Source organism: Gavialis gangeticus, unplaced genomic scaffold (genome assembly GCF_001723915.1).
Source record: "Gavialis gangeticus isolate Ggan-Ray unplaced genomic scaffold, GavGan_comp1, whole genome shotgun sequence".
Taxonomy (NCBI): domain Eukaryota; kingdom Metazoa; phylum Chordata; order Crocodylia; family Gavialidae; genus Gavialis; species Gavialis gangeticus.
In genome coordinates this window covers 285,157-300,731 of record NW_017728991.1, presented here as the reverse complement: position 1 = coordinate 300,731, position 15,575 = coordinate 285,157, and the positions used below count along the sequence as shown (strand labels likewise).

Genomic DNA, 15,575 nt, shown 5'->3' with positions numbered 1-15,575 from the left:
CTGCCATCGGTGCTGGCTTCGATCCGAGGGGCCGGAGGAGAGGCTGTGAGGAACGCTCCACCCTGTGCGTGCTCATTGAGAGCTGCCTGCCGCCGGCGTGGACATGAAGGGGAGCTCTGGTGAGCCCGTGGGCCCTGGAGCATGCATGCTGCTGCCCCCGCACTCCTGGGGCTCGTGGGACTGGTGTAATGCTCCCCCCGCGCCGTGCCTGGGGTACAGCGCTCCCTCGGTGCTGCTCGCGTCCCTGCGCGCTTGCTGGGCTGCAGCTGGTGCAAGTGCTGAGTAGCAAAGGACCCTGAGCACCGGGCCGCGGTGCCCGTGCACGTGCCCCAGCCAAGCGGAGGGCTGCCTGAGGCGCCGGGCACGCCGAAGGCTGGAGGCAGGGTCGCAGCGGAGGGCGAGCTGCCTGGCAGGGAGAGGGGCTGGGCTGGCGTGGGCTCCGTGACCTCACTCTGGCCATATGGAAGCTGCGTGTCCTGAGGTTACTTTAATTACCGAGCCCCTCGGGCTCCCAGTCAGAGGCTTAATTACTGAACCGGGGAATCCGAGTGCACCGGGCAGGCCACATGCTCTCCTCCGGCCCCCCGCCAGCCTCCGGAAGGGGCCTGCGTCCAGGCCAGAGCATCCTGCCAGCCCCGGCCCGGCGCTGGCACTGCTGCCCGGGACGGGCTGCGCAGAGGCAATGCCCCGGGGGCTGATGCCCCCCTTTTCCAGGGGGACTGGAGGGGAGGACGTGGCATGGGGCACAGCCATGTCCGAGGCGGCAAGGTGGGGGATGCCGCCAGTCTAATTTGCCGTCCCAGAGGCACCGTTGTGCTGGGGACCGGCCTTCTTGCCCAGCCTGCCATGATGCCAGCTGGCTTCTTCTGGGTGCCGCCGAGATGGGGGCACGGGGAGCTGTCCAGACCGGGCCCCCTCCCTGCCGCGCTGCTGTTTTCGATTGGTTCGGCAGCGGGCGGGCGATTCGTGAGCTGCGCCACTGCGGGCATTTTTTCCCTCCTCTCCTCGCGTTTTAATGAGCCAACCTTGGAGGACCTTGAGAGAGGCTCCTGCAGCTTCGCTGTGACTTATCTTCCGGCCTCTGCCCCCTGCTCCACTGAGGGGATAAATCTCTGCTCGCCACCCGGAGCCGAGCGCGGCGCCTGTCCCACCGAGCGATGCGGTCTCCATAATTCACGGGCAGGAGGGGCGGGGAGCCGCACGGCTGAGGTCGCTGGGTGGATGTCTCCCATTCAGCCCCATGATTGATGGTCTTCCGAGTGCGGAGTAAGGGAAAAAGTCCCATTACAACAGGGGACAAGCGGGTAAATTATCTGCCGTTCAGCCCGGGGCGCAGGGAGCAAACCGGACCCGCCAGGCAGGACGCGGGCCCGGGCTGCCCGCCCGAGGGGGAGCGGGGTACGCTGAGAGACACCTGGTCTTTTCTGATCTCAGAGCATCTCCGGAACGGCACCCGAGTCGCAGGGCCCTGCCTTCCCTCCCCGAGCCGGGGGGTTACTTTGGGATGCCACGTCCACAATGCCATGGGGCACGGCTTTGAATGAAGTGCCCGCTGCAAGCCTCCTACTGGGGTCACTGGCCTGGGCTGGGGGGAGGCTGCACTGGGCTCCCCCATGTCCCCGGTGGCAGGGCAGCGTCTCTCTCTGGCTGCCCCATTTGCAACGGGGGGCCGCGCATTGCTGGCGCTGGGAGAGGCCCGTGGGTTTCGGTCTGGTGTCGCCGGCCTCCCCGTGTCTGTGAAGCGCAGACAGGCCCTTGCACAGAGACGTCACAACGCCGAGCCCTCCTGCCGCCGGCTCGCCCTCTCCCCCAGCCGGCACCTGGGCTCTGACCGGTCCTTTCTGCCTCTCTTCCAGGGTGAGAAGCTGCCGCTGAGCCGCTGACAGCTCTGCCGAGGCTTGGCGAAGCCGGTGAACGTGGAAGCGGTGCCTCCTTTGGGATCCCCAGGTAGGACTGACTCCCCCGCGGCTGCTCTGCCTGCCCTGGTGATGGGGTGACACGTGCTGTGCTCCCGAGACCATCCCGCCCAGCTTTGCCACGCAGGGTGGATAAGTGTGTGCACACATGTGTGCAAGTGGCTAGGGACAGCGGGAGCCTTTAGGCCCAGGTGCTGGGTGCGGAGGCCCTGGGGACAGCGGGATGTGAGGACACGGCTAGTGGGCACTTCTGCTACAGATCCAGCCCACGTCGTGGAGCATTTTCAGGCCACGAAGCCTCTGCCAGCACTGCGCTCATGGCAAGTCCAGCGGGGGGAGTGCCCATGTCCGGTGCATGTACTCGCCCTGCCCCATCACATGCCAGTGCCTTTGCCCATGACCTTCCCATGCCCACCCGGGGCTGTGTCTGGTCTGCCCAGGCCAGCCTCCCTTCCTCCTCCTGTTGCCCACGGGTGCATGCATCTGAGTGCTGCTCCCCCCTTCAGTGCCCTGGAGAGAAGTGTGACCGTCACTGGGGCTGTCCAGGGCACACGCGTTACACCGTCAATTTACAACCATCTGGTTACACCAGGCAGGCCCCAGGAAGGCTCCTTTTGGGGGAGTGGGCAGCTTTTCCCCCATTCCCATTATATCAGCTGGAAACAGCTGGATGTGGAACAGACACTGGAGCTGAGCGGTTGGCAGGGTTGTAACGAGATGACCCTCAGCTGGGTTTTAACCGCCTGGGGGAGCAGAGCCGGTGGCAGCTGCAGGGAGAAGAGGGGGTGGGCAGGTGTTTGCTGCCCCAGGCCGGCTTGTCCACGCAGCCGGGACCGCCCTTCCCTTGCAGAGGCAGCTGGCTGGCGTGGAGGTGGGGGGACCCTGCCCCGCCTGGGCTGTGGACTCACCTGCCGCCACGCGCAGGGGACGAGAAGCCAGGTGCTGACGCTGTGGGGCTTCTCCTCCTCCGCCGCGGAGCCCGTGTGCGTGCTCTGGCGCGGTAAGCCAAGGAGCCAGCGCCCGAGATCCAGAGGGAGGGGACCTGCCTGGGTTTGGCTGGTGTCATTGCTGTTGCCCAAATGGAGCGGGTCCCCTTCATCCCAAGCACAGGCAGGGCCGGAGTCCTCTTGGCCCCATTGACCTGGGGCTGCCCTGGAGCTTCCCCCATGTGCACGGGCCACCACTACCTCTCCTGCTCCCTGTGGCCCCCCTCACCCTCACCGGGGCCAAGCAGCAGCGGGGGATCGTGTCCACTGTGCGCTGAGCCCCTTTGGGACCCTCGGTCATGTCTGCGCAGGTTTGCACTGACCTCGTGCTCGCTCTCCAGGCCCGGGCAGATCTGGCCTCCGTGCAAGCCCTGGCTCCCGCTGTGCGGCATTGGTCTGATGGTGCTAGAAGCCCCCAGGCTGCAGGGCCGTCCCACTGCTGCCCAGCCAGAGCACTTTGCATTGCAACCCCGGCGTCCAGCACTTTGCATGAGGACGGGTCGCATGGGTGCTGGGGGCGTGGGACGGAGCGGGGAGCGCAGTGTCACTTTGCTTCTGGGAATACGCTGCCTGTCGTCCTTCAATCCAGCTGAGCCCTCCTGGGGAAGAAAGCGCATCTTAAAGGCAGGCTTGGAGATCAGCCACGGTTTAGTTCCAGCGAGTGGGAGTGCTGGATCTGCGCAGACATGAAAGGCTGCGCGGCTCCGTCGCCGGGGATGGAGGGGGAGAAGGCATGCGTGGCTGCCGAGGCGGATCATCCTGGAATGAGCATCCGGGGGACTATCCCACCCCCTGATCCCTCCTTGGAAGCCCGTCAGGTTGTATTTGAAAGGCAGGTTCGTGGCTGGGGGCGGACTCGACTTCTGGCACCGCTCAGCAAAGCTGGGGTCTGCATCCCGCTGCCCCGGGGCCTCTGGTGGGTCTGCCTGGCCCCAGGTGCCTGCGTCACGGCCCAGTCGTGAAAGCCACTTGCTTGCGACGCGTTTCCCTTCCCCCGTTCCCCAGCCACCGCAAGCTGCTGCCCATAAATCATCCCCGTCCGTGTCCCCATCCATCACTTGTCTCCTCACGGCTGCTCCGTGGGAGAGATGGTACGCTGCAACCCGTCGCCGTGGGGGGAGAAGCTGGTCACGCAGCCGTGCCAGTGCTGGGAGGGGGAGCAGGGGGCCGTGCTCGGACAGCGGGGCCCGAGGTGGGGGAGCTCCCAATGCATTGCACAAACCTGCTCCAGAGCAGCCGGAGACAGGTAGCACCTGAAGCTGGTTGTTTGTGTCCTCGTGGCATCGCAGGCTGTCCTGCAACCTCGCTGGGTGCTGCAGTGCCAGCTGGCCGGCCTAGCGGGCAAGTGTCTCCCCAAAGGGGCTCGGCTCTCCTGGAGGGATGGAGCTTGTTGGATGGAGCTGCGGCCTCGTGTGCTCCAGCCTCCGTCGGGTGCAGGAGGCCGAGGGGGACCTTCCAGGTGCCTCTTTGCAAAGGGGCAGATGAAAAATGTTTTTTTTTTTTTCTGTTGGTGATTTATGACCCTGGCAGCACTGCGGCAGGTCCCTGGCTGGGAAAGGGCCCCGAGGGCGCTGCCATCCATGCTCCCTGCACTGTCGCTCCCTGCTAAAGCCGGCCAATTAGTGTCTTATTAGTCACTCCGTGTGTTAAAGCATTAAGAACAATTAAGGGTGAGAAGAGTTTCCAGATGCAGCGCTAAGCGCTGGAGCTGGGAGCTGGCAGCTCTGCTGGCTGCTCCCATATGGAGACAATCTCCCAGCGCAGCAGGATGGCGGTGGGAGAGGGGGGACACCCGAGCTGGGAGCATTCGGAGGAGCAGGTACCCATGTCAGACACCGAGTGAGGAGTCCCAGTGCGGCATTGCCAGTGGGGCGGATGCGGGGCTTGTCCCCCCAGCTATGAACTCACTCTGCATCCTTCCTCCCTGCATGACAGGGGGATCTGGGCTGGAAAGCATGTCAGCGTTGCTGGACCTCACGGTTGGCAGCCAAGAGCGGGCGCTGCTCTGGGGCCTCGCCGCCGTGGCATCCGAGCTGTGCCACGCCACTTTGGACGCGAGGGCCACCGTTGCCAAGCAGCCTCCAGTCTCGCTGGCTCCGAGCAGGATGCAGACTCCTAAATCTGGTTAGGGACTTGGGGAAAAATCTCCCCTTAATAATTCTGCAAAGCAGCACGAGTCCAGGGCTTGTTTGCTGGCCGCGTTGCTGCTGCAGCCATCATCCGAGCTCCCGCCGTACACAACAGACTCGCATCAAAGCAATGCCTGAAATGACCTAGCTGGGAAAGGTGCTTGTTTAAGCTGGGAGCATGTGGCTGTGGGGGGCAGCTGGGGTCGGGGCACCCTGCCTGGGGGGCTATGTCCCTGGCACGGCCAAAAGGCAATCCAGGGGACCGCGATTGGCTTCACAGCTGTCATGGTGCAGGCGACTCGCAGAACAAGGGACAGTCACCTGCACCCAGGTGGGCCATTAGGCCGGGGTGGCCAGTGCACGTGGCCACCAGGTAAGGTAATGACGTGGCTACTGTCACGTCTGCCTGCCTTGGACGTCCCCATCAGATTGACAGGTCCCCATTTCCAGCCAGGCTCGGCGTGGGCCTGCTGAGACGGTGCTGGCTTCTGTGAAGCGCCCTTTGCCCCCGGGGCAGGGTCTTGCAGGGTGGGTGCCACGTGCAGTATGCACAGGACTGGGCTGGCTCTAGCATTTGGCCTATGTGGGTCTATTTTAGCCGTGGCAGCATGTGAGGCTCCTGGCAAGATCTCAAGGAGGGGCATCGGTGAGCAAAGGGTCTGCTCCTCGTACGGGGGGGCCTGCAGCTGTCTGACTGGCTCGAGCTTGTCCCGGCTCCCGGGGCTCTGCTCAGCGTATGGGGCAGGAGAAGGTCTTTCGGGAGGTTTTCTGTCCCCTCCACTGGCCGTCTGTGGACGTGGTGGGGTGGGTGCGGGTGAGTAGAGCGGTGGCAGATTCCAGCTCGTGCGTCTCGGGCGAGACCTGCCCCCTCCATCGCTCCTGGAAATCTGACACCCCCCCCGGTGCAGCATGCGGGCTGACACCAGAGCACGATTGCCGGGCTCCGCGGGGCCGCAGGGAACCGCAGGGGTGGAGCGGCTCTCCCATATGGACGCTTCGGCCGTCGCCGTGCAAGGTCCACCTGCTGCCTCTGGCCCAGAAGCGGACCGAGGGCTGGGGGAGGAGGGGGCGGCCTTTGGCGCGTTGGACTCGTTTCTCTCCCGCGCTCTCTGGGGTGAGGCGGGCGGTGCATGGACAGATGGTGTTTTTGAGTGACCTTGTCGCACGGAGCGAATCCCTCAGCTGCTGAGTAATGGTTGGAGCCGCAGGAAGCGAGCAGCGGTGTTGCAACCTGCTCCTGCCTGCGGGAGATGCTTGGGATGCCAGCGCCGAGGAGGGGAGCGAGGCGAACCCGGGGAAGGAGCCGTTACGTGATGGCGATGAGGACATGCCAGCAGATATTGCGATGGCCTCCCCCCCCCCGTCCCCAGTCCCAGCTCTCCAGAGCCGGCCAGACCGTGCATGTGTGCGTGGGTTTTCCTTCGACGTGTCCTGAGCGCGGTGCCCCTGCTTCCCCAGCCAGAGCTTTCCTGGGAGATGCGGCTGCCACCTCTCCTGTGGCTGGCCACTGTGGCGGGCAACCTGGCTTCCTTGGTGTGGTGGACTTTGCAGGGTGGCACGGCAGGGAGCCCCCAGGCAATGGGGAGGGAGGTTTGCAATGGGAGCAGGGGTAGGGAATGAATAGGGGCTGGCTGGAGCGGCGTCGCTGCGACCCAGGTGCACAGAGCTCTCCTGGCCCAGGCGAGAGACCCTCGGTCGTAGCATCTCTGCAGTCTCCGGGGGGGATGTTGGATTCAGACATCCCAGCTGGGCCCTGCAGACCCGGGTCCTGTGTGTGCCCTGGCCCCGCAGCCTGCCCCACAAGGAGATGGGAAGCGCTTGGTGCCCAGCTGCACGGGCAAGACTTTGGGAGCTGGCACCAGGCCAGCTGCCGTGCAGAGCAGGGAACGGCTGCCCTGCAGCTCCAGCTTGCCTGCATGGGGCGCCGGGGAAGCCGGCTCCAATGGGGTGAGCACTTGGCATGTGGTGGGCGACAGCCACTCCCCCTGGTCCCTGGCCCACATGCTGCCCTGCTGGGTGCCCTGTCTCGCCCTGGCCCTTCGCAGCCCAGGTGCTGGGGCCCGTTTCTCTTGCAGGCGCATCACCTGGGGGGTCCAGGTGCTGTGAGGAAAGGCACAGGCTGGCAGCCGTGGGTGGAGGAAGCTGCGAGTTGCAGGGTATAACCTGGCCCCCCAGGGTTGGGCTGGCTGCACCCACAAACCCGTTACCACCCGGCGCACTTACCACGATCTTGCAGCACGCCAGCTGCCGGGGCGGATGCTCTCCTCTCCCTGCCTCTTTCTCTGCCGCACCACTATAGGCCTTGGGGACGGCAGGCTTTCTGTCACCAGGCGCTGGGTTGACAAGCTGATTTCCGGTGACTGGGGGGTATGTGGGGGCCCAGGGGGTCTGCACGCTCAGATACCACCAGGGAGCTGTTTGCCAAGACGCAGTGCATTAAATTAACCTGCGCCCCTCAGGCTTGTGACCCTGCACAAATGCATGGCTTAGAGCAGTCCCATGGAGTCTGCCCCCCGGCCTTCGCCCTGCCGCACATGGGTTTGTCTCGCCTGCAATTACCAATGGCCAGCGGCACCGATTCCAGCGGCTCAGGACGTCTGTTCTGGCGCCTCGCTCCTGTCTCGAGTGCCGGCGTCCTCTGCAGACCTCTGCTCTGCTCCAAATGAGAGCTGCCCGATGGCCGTGGCCATCCGCGGGGGTCCAGCCCCTGCTCGGAGCCCCCCGTTCCCATAAAATAAATGCCACAGTTATCCAGGGGGTAGGTTGTATCCAGACATGGGCAGACAAGGGTCTTTGGGTAAATCTAGCATCTTTTATTAAACCAACTCAAAACAGCTGGAAAAATTCTTCTTTGCAAGGTTTTGGGTACAAACACCCTTCTTCAGGCAGAGGGAGCATTAGCCAGGGTGGAGACAAGCCCGTGACTGCAATGCCCAAGGCTTTTAGCGTGCTGGCTGTGGTCGTGCTGAGGAGACCCTCGGATCCACTGGGACCAGAAGGGCTGCTGGGCAGGAGGGCAGAGGATCAGCGGGTGCACGGCGCTGTGGCAGGGCTTGCAACAGGTTGGCACTGAGGGATGTGACAGGTTGGCACAGGGGCGTTGCGAGCGGAGTGCAGCTCTGCAGTGCGCAGGATGAGGCCACCCGCCATCCCGGGTCCTGCGCTCCAAAATGGAGCAGGCGCGGCGTCGTGCTAGGGGACGAGTTGCACGTGGGCGGCGTTGGAAAACCCGACTGCCCACGAACGGGAGCAGGGAAGGGTCCAGGCTCGAGTACCAGGCTGCCAGGGGAGCGTTGCCCAGTCCTCAGCTGGCAGCGGGCCCCGCGAGCATCCTGAGGACGTTGTGGGGAGAGGCGAAGCTGCAGCATGGTGGCACGTGTAGCCGAGCACTGGATTTAGCCCAGGGCCCGGGGAAGCAATTGTAAAGCCTGTGGCTTATTTTTGCAAATGAGGTGAGGGTAAGAGGTCGGGGGCCGCTGCCACTTCCCAGCACTTCGGCCCCCTCCGTTGCGCCGGGCTGGCTAGGCAGGGATCGCAGCGCTCGCCCTGGGCCGGCTCGCGGTGCCTGAGCAGCTCCAGTTACTTAACATGCAGCGTGTGTTGCACTCAGGGAAATTTAGACGTAATTTTTTGTGCTTGCATGTAAATGTGGGTAGGTGCCGTCCTGATTGATGGCAATTAGCATTTTCTAACGGTAACAGATGTTCAGATTGCCAGGAGGCCGGTACCTGACGCCCACACTGCCATCTGTTCCACTGGGCACTGCCTGAGGAAGCGATACCAGCGCGGCAGACCTGCGAGTCCTTGGTGGGGTGTATTTAACAGCATTGTGCAAGATTTTTCTGGGGGAGAAGAATAATAATAAAGATGTTTTCAGGTTTATAAATAGCCCACGCTGTTTATTATGGGATGGCGGCTTTCTGTCTGACTAGCGGCTCCGTTTCCTGCGCGGGGCTAGCAAAGAGCAGTCTGAGCGCCAGCTTGTGGGGTCAGGCCGCGGGGCTAGGTGCATCGCCTTCACACGCACGGGGAGACGGGGAGAGCGCGATGGGTGGATGCGACGCCCTCCACCCCTTCCCCTTCCCCCCGTCTTCTCCCGGGGGCTCGCACAGGGCGGCTGCCTTGCACCTCTCCTGATAGACCCGCCCTGGAGCGCTGCGTGTTGGGGCCGAGAGGCTGGAAGGACCCTCTGGAGCCAGCGTGCCTGGTCCTCTGCCGTGTTGTGCCGATTCAGAGCCATCTCGCAGCTCCCCGGGCTCCTTGCTTCCCCTCCTCCTGCCAGGAGGCTGTTGAGAGCCTCACAACCCTGCGGCAGAAGCCGTCTCACTTCCAGCCTACGTGAATTCATGGCCAGTTTGTACCCAGTTGTTCCCGTGCCAGCATCCGCCTTTAGCATCAACAGCTCTTCTCTTTCCCAACGTATTTATAGTGGGCCGTCTCCTCTCGGCCTCCGCTCCGCCAGGCTGCATGGAGCAGGCCCTTGTCGGGCACGTCCCTGCTGCTCCCGGGAGCAGTCCTGCCCATGCCCCGTGCTGTGCCATACCCTGCGTTCCCCTTGTTCGCATCATGGGGCACCGAGGTGTTGGGCAGCACACCTTTGGCAAGCTTGCCTTGCGCTGGGTCTCATTTTCCTCCATTCTCCAGCCTTGTTTTAATGTCTTGCGTGCTATTTTCCACCGCCCTCCAGCCTTGCTGCTATTTTCCTTCACCCTCCATCCTTGTTTTACAGCCTTGCATGTTATTGAGGTCTGGCTAATGGGCTGCCCTGATTTGCACTTGCTGTTTTTCACTTCCATGGCATCACCTCCTGGCTCGATAGATGTACCGGCGTCCCCCCCGGGCCCTGGATTTTGTGTGCCGGCTCGTTCTGGGAAGGAGATTTTCTGCTTCTCCCTGCTCGCGCGCCTTGAGCTCCTTTGGAGTTGTGCTCCCAGCTCAGCTGTGGTAATTTCCATTTCCATAACTTGATTCCCATTAGCCATCCTTCCTCCCCCTCCCTGATGTTCAGCATCATCGTTATTGAGAGCTGAAGCAATGCATTCATTTAGTTTTGGGGCCATGCCTCGCTTATCTTTCATCTCTGGCTCGTCCTTGCTGTAGAGCAGCTCCACTTCTTTCCCCTTATCTTTCTGTTTGTGTGGATAAAGAGCCTTTTACTATTTGCAAAGGATATTAAAACAAAGTCTAACGCCGCGTGACCTTTGGCGGTTCTCACGTTGTCCTCGCGCTGTGTCTCCTGAGGCACAGGCTGCTCTGCTGATCAGCCCTGTCTCCCAGTGCTCGCCGGCCGATTCCTGATCCCCTTTCCCAGGTGGTTTCCCCCCGGGTGGTTCTGGAGCCCGGCCCTGCACAGGCTTCCCTTTGCACGGGATGTTGGCGCCAAATGGCTTTTTGCATCTTTGATTGGCAGCAGTTCCCAGCCTCCTACCCATTTGAGACCTTGAGCTCCAGTTGCCTTCGCTAACGAATGTACTCAATTCCTCAAGCCTTGCCTGGCGTCACAGGCCTGTTACAGATCTGGCTTTGCCCAGCTTTTCAATGACGTTAAAGCACATCAGCCTGCCGCCATTCCTTCCCAAGGTTGTTTTCTGCAGCCAGGTCTTGTGCAATGTCCTTGCTACCTACCAAACTGAAGACTAAAATAGCCTCACCTCTCCCGGGCTCGGTGACTTAGCTGGGGGAGTCTGTCAGCTTTCACATCCTGCATAACTGGACCCTGTGGTGCCGTTTGTGCTCCCCGAATAGGAGAAGCTAGTTTCCTGTCCTGTAATAGTACCACTGGGGACTCCAGCAGGCCCCTCGTGCTACCCCCGCTGCCCTCCTCGCCAGGCGCTGTTGCCTCCGGGTCCCTCGTCTCTCGCTGGGGACCACACGGCACTTTCCCTTGCATCTGTGCTCTGAGCCGTGCCTGCGCTCCACCGCGGTTGTGCTATTCGTGCTGTGCTCAGGGCCATGTCCTATGCCAGGTGTTCCCGCTCCTCCTGCCTGTTGCCCAGGCTCCTGGCATCGACATGTGAACTTTCCAGTCGGTTCTCCCCAGCCTGACCTTGGCCGGTCCCTTGCCAGGTTAGGCAGCCTCCATTCACTAGCTGGCTGTTGCCTGTCTTTTATCCTCCCTGCACGGCCCCAGCCCTCCTGCGCTGTGTGTAGGCTTCCAGACCCTGGCTACGTGCGCGTTACAACCAGGCGTGGAGGTCACCCAACTTGCTCCCCCACTGCTCTGCTTATCTTCGTCCTGCTCCAGCACATAATTAGCCTGCAGAACTTGCTCCCGCAGCAGACTCTAGAGGCGAAGAACTTAATGGGATTTTTCAAAGGCAGAACTAGTTGTATGGGTGATGGCTTGACTGAAATACAAAGGTGATTAACCGCCCTGCTTCAGGCCAAAGGAAGTTGTTAACCACCAGGGCGAGGGATGGAGGCATGGACGGTTGTGTATGATTGCACGATTGCGCATTGCGGGGTCTTACCCTCTCCAGTAAACCCACAGCTGGACATGGACCAGGTAGTTTGGTCTCGTCCTGGACCCCAGCCCGTGGGTTCGTGCAGGGCAATAGCTTCCTGCAGTACCGGAGATGAAATCCCAGAGAAGTGGGGGCTGTGACTGCATGGCTGCAAGGCTGCTGTGGTCAGGGAAGTCGCCCAGCAGGGGCCGTATTGTCTTGGCTGCAGTCTGCACAGCCCCAAGGGACTTAGGAACAAAGCGTGTCCGTGGTCTCTGATGGCTGTCCCTGACGGCTGCAACCACCGCTGCCAGGAGCAAGAGGGGCGCGCCGCTCCTGGCCCTGGGCACTAGAGATGGATGCTTTCCTAAGAGCCGCGCTGCCTTGGGACTTTGAACTTGCAGGGCTTTGAGACTGGCACGAAGTTGCCTCCGTGACACACGATTAGCTCTTCTCTGGGCATCATTAACATTTCTCTGAAAAGCCTGTCTGGAAGCCTGCCAGCGGCTTCATAAGCTGCTTCAGAGGAGAGGAAATAATCTTGTCTCCTTGGCACCGTGGGCCAGGGGGTGGAAGTTTTCCGATGCAGCTCCAACTTCCGTGAGGGAGACCTTCTTATGGATGAGACGGAGCGAGCGAGCTGTCCCCAGGCGCCGCGGGCTGGATTTCCCAGCACGCGGCTTATTCCCCAGCAGTGCCTCTTGGCTGTGGCCCGGCATGCGTGTGCATGCTATCAAGTGACAGCAGGCGAGGTACCTGCAGTGCTTCCCTCCTCTCCTGAGCCCCCCAGTTGTCTAATGTTGAACCAAGGCATGTTTCTGTGCCTTTCTCCCCCCTGCCTTGCTTTTCAATGCATCAGCCCATTGCATGAAGAAGATACCCCAGCAGAAAGCAGGCCTGCCCTGGCTCGTCCATCCCAGCCTTGGATTGTGTCCAGGGGCAGGCAAGTCCAGACAGTTTAACCCGTCTCCATCTCCATCGGACTTTGGCGGTTCCCTCCAGCTTTGAGACCGCATCTTCTTTCCATGCCAGTCCTGCCCCGGGGCGTAGCTCTGCCAGTGCACCTTGGGGCTGCTCGGCTGCTTCCCCGAGCCCCTGCCTCCAGGCGGGACTTGCTTGAACAGCCCCAGCCTCCAGTGTGAAAAGCAGGATTTGTTCGTGGCAGCATCCCCATGTGCAAGGCAGACACCGAGCGGGTGAGCCTCTACCCTGGGCTCTTGCAGGTTGAACCCAGGGCCCTCGCTGCGCTTCTAGCAGAGAGGTGCTCGCTCCAGGCTCCTGATGTACTGTCAGGGCTGAACTCGGTGGCCCTTGGTTTTTGGTGATTTGGGGTGGGTTTAGCAGGGGCTGACACACCTGCACCCGGGTGGACATGGGAACTGGAGCCCGAGAGCTCATCTTTGTGCAATGGGTCTGGACAGCTCCTTGGACCCCAGCAGCCCCAAGGAGCGCCTTGCTGCAAATCCAAAGTCCCCACAAGACCTCAGGCCCTTATCAGCAGAGCAGGCTTGTCCAAGGACCCTGGAGCAACCACGCGGATGCTCGCGAGAGCCTCGGACCCCGTGCAGATGGGCAGCTCCCTGCCGAGGTTGCTGGGGTGCCTGGGCAGGGGACAAAGGGGCAGCCCTGCTGCCCAGGCCTTCGGCAGCTCCTGCCGGCGAGGTGCACGGTGCAGGGAGGCCGGCCCCCTCCTCGCGACAGCCCTGCCGATGCCGCCACCCCCGCGGAGGCAGCGAGGTGGGAGTGAGGGGGAGGCGAGCAGCAGCAATTTCCTGGCAGCGCGTCCTGCTCAGGGATTCAGGCCCCGTTCCCGGCACTCTTGCTAATTCCCTCTCCGCGCTCCTTCCCCACGCAGCCCACCGAGGCGCTGGACACCAATCAATTGCTTTTTCCACTCAACAGTCAGACAGTGCCGTGCGCCCCCCGCCCCATCTCGACAGAGATGAGCCTCCAATTTCGGCAGAGCTCTCCCCAATCGATACGCGCTCCGGTATTCATGGCAGTGGGAGCTGAGTGAGAGGAGCCTGGCCTGCAGAAAGGTGACCCCTGGCACTGATTGCTCTGGCAGCTCTGGCCTAGCTGAAGCCTGGCTTTGCAAATCGAGGCCAGGCAGCCTGCTGGGAGAGGAGGAGGAGAGGCTGCAGGGGCTGAAGTAAATGCAGGGGTGAATCGATTTGGGGCCGAATGGTTTCCATACCTGTCCCGAGGTGCTTTTCCTGCTGCACCGGTGCTCAGTGCAGTGCACGTGGCGTCCGGGCTGCTTGCCCGCACTCTGGCTCTCTGGGCCCCGTCATCGAAGCCTGCCTGGGGTCTGGAAGAGGGCTGGGGGCATTATGCCAATAGCCTTGCGCCTGGCTGGAGACATCTAGCTGCGTGGCAGGGGCCAAGGGCAGTGGCTCACGGGATGGGAGAGCCTAGGTTTCAGGCAGAGGGCACGAGTTTATTTTGATTCAGCTCTGACTGGGGTTTGCTTGGTACACTCAGCATTGGCACGGTGCAATCCAGGGGTGTCCAGGCTGGCTGGACACATCCAGGGCATGGCTCAGCTCCTTCCTCTGGACGACGTTCGCCGGGCTGCCCCGCAGGGCTCCTGGGGCAGGGGCGAGGCTGAGCAGTTTGGGCCTTGAGGCAGGGTGAGATACGGTGGGGTTTGCTGCAGCCCACGGCGTCCCTTGGACTGCCTGACAACGTGCGCGTTACTCCCGCTTTGGCTCCTCGGCCCCCAGGCCCGCGTGCTGGGGCAGGTGGCCGTGCGGGGCCCCGGCTCCAGGGCGGTGCGTGGCGTGTACGGGGTCTAGGTGTGCCGGGAAATCAGCCCCCAGCCCCGGCCTCTGCGCTCCTGCCTGCCGGCGACCCGCGCCCCGGCTGGCACGGTGAGCCCGGGGCTCTGAACGCGCAGAGCGAGGGGGAGGAGGTCTCCTGGAAATGGCAGCCGCGCTGGCCTCGTTAGCTCTTCCCCTCGCTCGCTTTGCTAATGCGGGGAGGAAAACTTCCCCGCGTGCGCGCACAGGTGCCACCAGCCAGGCAGCTTCTGCTGCTCTAATAAAATGGCTCCGTGGCAGAGGGTTTGATCTATTTTTAAAGCGAGCTCCGCGCTGTCTCTTGCCGCCCTCCCACCGGCAGGCTAAACTAAGCCCGAGGGCTCTCGGGAGCGGAGCGTCGGCATCGCTCTCGCCGTGCGGGAGCTGCGCTGGTGGCGGGGCTGGGGGCCGGGGCAGGTGGCTCCGAGGTGCCCCCGTGCGTGTCGCACACAAGGGCACCTCTGCCTTTGTCCAAAGAGAAAAGCGCTTTGCCTGGTGGCTGCCTGTGCCGGGCTGTGGGAATTGGCATCCAACCTCCCAGCTCCCTCGTTTACTGCCTGGGGTTTAAAATGGAATTTCCTGCAAATAACAGTCTCTAAATCAAGTTCAACAAGGACAAGTGCAAAGTCCTGCGCTTAGGTGGGAACAATCCCCTGCACCGGTGCAGGCGGGGGGCGACAGGCTGGGCAGCAGCTCCGCAGAAAGGACCTGGGGGGACAGGGGACAAGAAGCTGGACAGGAGCCAGCAGCGTGCCCTCGGTGCCAGGAAGGCTCCCGGCATCCTGGGCTGCATCGGTAGGAGCGGTGCCAGCGGATCGAGGGCAGTGATTCTTCCCGTTTATTCAGCCCTGGGGAGGCCACATCTGGAGGCCTGTGTCCAGCTGTGGGCCCCCCACTGCAGGAAGGATGTGGACACATTGGAGAGAGTCCAGTGGAGGGCAATGAAAATGTTTGAGGGGCTGGGGGACAGGACTGGTGAGGAGAAGCTGAGGGACCTGGGCTGATTGAGTCTGCAGAAGAGATGACCGAGGGGGATGTATTAGCAGCCTTCACCTCCCTGCTGGGGGCTGCAAAGAGGATGGGGCTGGGCTGGTCTCAGTGGGGGCAGATGACAGGACAAGGAGCAATGGGCTCAAGCTGCAGCAAGGGAAGTTGAGGCTGGATATTAGGAAAAGCTTTCTAACGTGGAGGGCGGTGAAGCACTGGGTGGTGGAGTCTCCATCCCTGGAGGTGTTTAAGACCTGGCTAAGACGAAGCCCTGGCTGGGATGATGTAGTCGGGGCTGGTCTTGCTTGGAGCA

The 15,575-nt window shown here is 62.3% G+C and overlaps 1 protein-coding gene across 2 annotated transcripts in view; it reads left to right on the top strand.

The window, feature by feature from the left end:
- RBFOX3 (RNA binding protein, fox-1 homolog 3) overlaps nt 1-15,575 on the top strand; it is a 189,980-nt gene that overhangs the window by 46,438 nt on the left and 127,967 nt on the right. For both annotated transcript variants that reach the window (XM_019515494.1, XM_019515484.1), the window contains exon 2: nt 1,857-1,947. The gene's annotated coding sequence lies outside the window, so the exon portion shown is untranslated. The remainder of the gene's footprint in view (nt 1-1,856; nt 1,948-15,575) is intronic.